This window comes from Hypanus sabinus, chromosome 10, assembly GCF_030144855.1.
Source record: "Hypanus sabinus isolate sHypSab1 chromosome 10, sHypSab1.hap1, whole genome shotgun sequence".
Classification (NCBI taxonomy): domain Eukaryota; kingdom Metazoa; phylum Chordata; class Chondrichthyes; order Myliobatiformes; family Dasyatidae; genus Hypanus; species Hypanus sabinus.
The window spans coordinates 127,965,867-127,971,866 of NC_082715.1; positions in this window are offsets into that span (position 1 = coordinate 127,965,867).

Genomic DNA, 6,000 nt, shown 5'->3' on the forward strand with positions numbered 1-6,000 from the left:
CTGGCAAAAGTTGATGGGAAGGGGACAGTAGCAGGGACGATGGCAGAGCAGCAGTGGCTGGAGCTTCTGGGAACAACTTGGAAAGCACACGATAGGAACATTCCAAAGAAGAAGTATTCTAAAGGAAGGGTGACACAACCATGGCTGACTAGAGAGATCAAAGCCAACGTACAGTAAAAGAGAGGGCATATAATAGAGCAAAAATTAGTGGGAAGTTATAGGATGGGGAACCTTTTAAAATCCAACGAAGGCAAATATAAAAGCAATAAGGAGTGAAAAGATCAAATATGAAGGTAAGCTAGCCAATAATATCAAACAGGATACCAACATTTTTTTTTCAAAGACTTAATGAGTAAGAGAGGCAAGAGTAAATATCAGTCCGCTGGAAAAATGATGCTGGAGAGGTAGTGAAGGGGGACAGGGAAATGCCAGACAAACTGATCAAGTATTTTACATCAGTCTTCTCTGTGGAAGACACTAGCAGTATGCTGGAAGGTCGAGAGCACTGGGAGCGGAAGTGAGTGCAGTTGCTATTAGTAAGGAGCAGGTGCTTGGGAAACTGAAAGGTCTGAAGGTAGATAAGTCACCCAGACCAGATGGTGTACACCCGAGGGTTCTGAAATAGGTGACTGAAGAGATTGTGGAGGCATTAGTAGTGATCTTTCAATAATCACTAGATCTTGGCATTGTTCCAGAGGACTGGAAAATTGCAAATGTCATTCCACTCTTCAAGAAGGGAGGGAGGTAGATGAAAGGAAATTATAGGCCAGTTAGCCTAACCTCAGTGCCTGAGATGTTGGTGTTGATTGTTAAGGATGAGGTTTCAGAGTATGTGGAGACATGAAAAACAGGCCAAAATCAGCATGGTAAATCTTGCCCAACAAATTTGTCGGAAGTTTGATGAAATAATGAGCAGGATAGACAAACGAGAATCAGTGGATGTTGTATACTTGGATTTTCAAAAGGCCTCTGTCAAGGTGCCACATATGAGGCTCTTAGCAAAACAAGAGTCCATGATATTACAGGAAAGATACTGTACCAGCATGGATAGAGCAGTGGCTGATTGGCAGGAGGCAAAGTGTGGGAATAAAGGGAGCTTTTTTTGATTGACTGCCGGTGACTTGTGGTGTTCGGCTGTGGTTGGTGTTGGTCCAGATTCTTTTTATGTTGTATGTCAATGATTTGGATGATGGAATTAATGGCTTTGTGGCCAAGTTTGCAGATGATAGGAAAATCAGTGGAGGAGCAGATATTGAAAAAAGAGGGAGGCTGCAGAAGGAATTAAATTAGAAAAATGAGCAAAGAAGTGTCAGGAAGCGTATGCTCATGCACTTCAGTAGACGGGCTAAAAGCATAGACTATTTTTTAAATGGTGAGGAAATTCAAAGAAATTTGAGGTGCAAAGGGACTTGGTAGTCCTCATGGAGGATTCCCTAAAGTTTTGCAGGTTGAGTCAGTGGTGAGGATGGCATGTGCAATTATGTCTCTCCAAGTGTTCATAAATCCGGCTTCTCAGGATCTTCTCCATCAATTTACCAACCACTGACCGTTTCTCAGCCCTATTTTCAAGCTGATCCAGATCCCGCCACACGCTTCGATAGTCTTCCTCGCCGTGCCCTACACCCCCAACCTTGGTGTCACCCGCAAGCTCACCACATTATCATCCAGATACAGGTGACAAACAACAGCGGGCACAGCACTGATCCCTGAGGTACAACACATGTCACAGGCCTCCAGTCAGAGAGATAACTATCTACAACCACTCTCTGTCTTCACCCGCTAATCCAATTTACTACCTCATCCTGAACGCCAAGCAACAGAACCTTCTGACCAACCTCCCATGCAGGACTTAGTTAAATTCCGTGTAGAAAGCATCCACTACCTTTCCTTTATCAACCGTCCTGATAAGCCACTCGACAGAACCCTATAAGATTGCTTCAAGATTGTATGATGTCATTTCCTGTACGCAAGTGTAAGGAAAACAAAATAATTGTTACTCTGGATCTGGTGCAGCACAAAAAAAAAACAAAATATAAAGAACACAACAATACTACTAATAAAATACACAATAAATATAAATACATAAGATAGCTTATGTACACAGATTGATTGTAAGTTCATAAAGTGACGCCAGAGTATACATAAGGTGACTGCATACCGTGCACAAAGCCATGTTGACTATCCCTGGTTAGCCCTGTCTATCCAAATCCCTATTCACACAGTGGCTACTTTATCAGGCATCTCTGGTCATGAATACACTGGTCACTGAGTGTATGATTGCTGTCTGCTGCTGCAGCCCATCCACTTGTTATGTGTTCAGAGATGCTCTTCGGCACACCACTGTTGTAACGTGTTGTTATGTGAGCTGCTGTCGCCTTCCTGTCAGCTTGAACCGTTCTCCTCTGACCTCTCTGATTGACAAGGCATTTTCACCCACAGAACTACCGCTCACTGGATGTTTTTTTTAGAATTTTCTTTTCACGCCATTCTCTGTGAACTCTAGAGACTGTTATGCAGGAAAATTCCAGGAGATCAGCAGTTTCTGAGATACTCTAACAATCATACCATAGTCAAAGTCACTTAGATCACATTTCTTCCCTATTCTGATGTCTGAACAACTGAACCTCTTGACCAAGTCTGCATGCTTTTATGCAATGAGTTGCTGCCACATTGTCTGATTAGATACCTGTAATGAGCAGGCTTAACTTACACAGTGGCTATTAAGTGTATATCTGATCTCTTAGAATACCTTCCAATAATTTACCACTACTGACGTCAGACTCACTGGCCTATAAGTTCCCAGCTTGTTCTTAGAACTTTTCGTGAACAGCAGAACAACATCAGTTATCCTCCATTTCTCTAGAACCTCAGCTGTGGCTATGGACGTTTTAAATACCTTTTCCAGGGCCCCTGCAATTTCCCGATGAATCTCCTCTGCACTGTCTCCAGCACAACAACATTCTTCTTAAAGTGCCTACAGTTCCAAAACAGCTCAACTAGAGTTCTGTAATGTTGCATATAACTTCTCATTGTATTCTTGAAATATGAAGGTAAACTTCCAACACGTCTTTGGAGAATTTTTCATTATTTATATCAGATTTCAGCATCAACATTACTTTCCCCACACCACCAGGTGTGGTGAAATGTTGTGATGGAAATGAGACAGATTCTTTGGGTCTCAAAGGCAAGGGCTCCGGACACACAGTTTTAATAATAAGGAGTTTATTTACAATGGGAGAAAAGCTTGGGAACAACACAAGCAGCTACAATATTTGCACAAATGCACTTAGAATAGACGAGCGTGGGAAAAGTCGGGTTGGCAGTACAATACACGGGAAAATGGTGTGGGGACAGAGTACAGGTACACATATAAGCAAGGGGAAAGTAACTCCGACTCCTAACAACCCTTGACCATGGGCAGGCCCAGCTCTCTGCTACACGGACAACAATAAACGTCCTTATTCAATGCACTCCTTACCACGTGGCTCCAGCTCTGTTCTGCAGTCTTCAGCCTAGAGTGAGGCAGGGTGGACCAGCTTACCCCTCAACCATCAGGCTGTTGAACCAGTGCGGTTAACTTCACTTGCCCTGTCATCGAACTGTTTCCACAACCTGAGGGCTCACTTTCAAGGACTCTTCACCTCATGTTCTCGGTATTTATTGTTATTATTATTATTATTATTATTATTTCTTTTTTCCTCTTTCATTTTGTACTTGCACAGTTTTTGTCCTTGCCACGCTGACTGTCCTTCAGTGTAGTCTTTCATTGATTATATTATGGATTTATTGCATTTTCCCACAAGAAAATGACTCTCAGGATTGTATACTTTGACATTTATGTACTTTGATAATAAATTTACTTTGAACTTTTTCGTCATTGTATTTCACTATTCCAATAGAAGGTTAGCTTCCATTTCTGAAAATTTAAAAAAAAAACAACAAATTACAAATGCTGGAATTCTGAAATAAAAGAGAAAAAAGCAGGTGGACCAACTGGCGCTCTGGTGCAGTCGGAACAATCTGGAGCTGAACACGCTCAAGACAAAGGAGATGATAGTGGATTTCAGGAGACATCCCCCCGTTACGTCCCCCCTCACAGTCCTCGGCAGCCCTGTGTCCATCGTGGAGAACTTCAGGTTCCTGGGAACCACCATCTCTCAGGATCTGAAGTGGGAGCAGAACATCAGCTACATCCTGAAGAAGGCCCAGCAGCGGATGTAGTTCCTGTGGCTCTTGAGGAAACATGGTCTGCCTCAGGAATTGCTGCTGCAGTTCTACACTGCAGTCATTGAGTCTGTCCTGTGCACCTCCATCACTGTGTGCTTTGGAGCCGCCACCAAGCAGGATAGAACCAGACTACAGCGCACAGTGAGGACTGCCGAGTGCATCATTGGAGCCTCCCTGCCCTCTATTGTGGACCTGTACTCTTCCAGGTTGAAGAAGAGGGCGGGGAACATCATAAAGGACTCCTTCCATCCTGCGCACGGACTGTTTGAACTGCTTCCGTCTGGTAGGCGCTTCAGATCCCTCCAGACTAAGACTAATAGGCACTGGAGAAGTTTTTTCCCTACTGCGGTCACTTTGCTGAACAGTTAACTGCTGGTTAACTGTCGGCTAACTATTTCTTGGATTGCACTACCTGTATGTATAATCTATATTTTCATTTATATTTATCATCTGTTATGAGCAGAGAGACAACATCTGCCGGAAGTAAATTCCTTGTATGTGCACAGGTACTTGGCGATTAAAGTCTGATTCTGATTCTGAAAATGCTGATGCCCGATTTCCATTTCTTCCTGATGCTGCAATCTCTTGTAATGAGCTGAATAAAGCAGTAGAGGTCACCAAACACTGATCTCTGAAGCACGTTCCCCAGACCAAGTGAATAGCAAAGATATTCTCTTTGAATCCGCAGTCTCTCCAGGACTTAACAAAATCCTCATTCCTATCATAACTTGAAAAATTAATTCCTTCAGGTTTCCTTTCCTAGGAGGGTTTGGTGATGTTGCAGAGATTCAATAACCAGACTCAATATGGTTTGTCACCACACAGTCTGCATAATCAAACACACCTCACACTCCAGTCGTTCTCTCTTCTCCCCCTCCCATTGATGCAGTTGCTGAGAACTCATACCAACAGGCTCAAGGACAGCTTCTATCCCACTGTTATAAGACTACCGAATGGGCCACTTATACGATGAACTCTGGATCTCTAAGTCTACCTTGTCGTAGCTCTTGCATTTTGTTTTGTCTACCTGCAGTGCATGTGGCGGGGTGGAGATGCATCTCCACCAAGGGAGGTGTAAGACACTCCTTCCCTCCGCTAGTCTTTAGATCACCCTCGGACGAGGTGAGCACCTGCTTAGCCCCTCAATAAGGGTCACGTGAAGCCTTGGGAGCAGGTGGTGCATATCACAGGTCCTGGATATGTGACCATTGACGCCAGGCAGACAATCTCTGAAGAGGGCTGATAATGGCTGAAGTGGTTTGCCGTTGTCCAGAAGAAGGCAATGGCAAGCCGCTTCAGAAGAAAAATGTGCCAAATGCAATCATGGTCATGAGACCATGATTACCTACGTCATGTGACATGGCACGTAATGATGATGATTTTCTCAGTAACTGTAACATTATGCATTTATGTTTTATTCCTTTTGTATTACCTTGGTATATTAATGTATAGAATGATCTGTATGGATGGCAAAGTTTTTCACTGTATTTCAGTATATTCAACACCAATAACCTAATTCCAGTTCCAAGTGAAGTGTCTTTATTGAGTGAACAGTTCACCACGTACAGGAGAGATGGCTTGGAGCTGACAACCCAGAGTCCTGCCCTCCTCTCCCCGTAGGTTCAAACCCATCCCTTTTATCCACGCTTGAGACAATTTACAAATCCATAACTTGTTTCTTCCCTGAACAAGTCCATGTTGGGGTAATTCACTCTGCCCTCCTGTGCTGTCTCTCAGAGCTGACCCCATAGAGGGAACCTTCCCCTAAGTCTG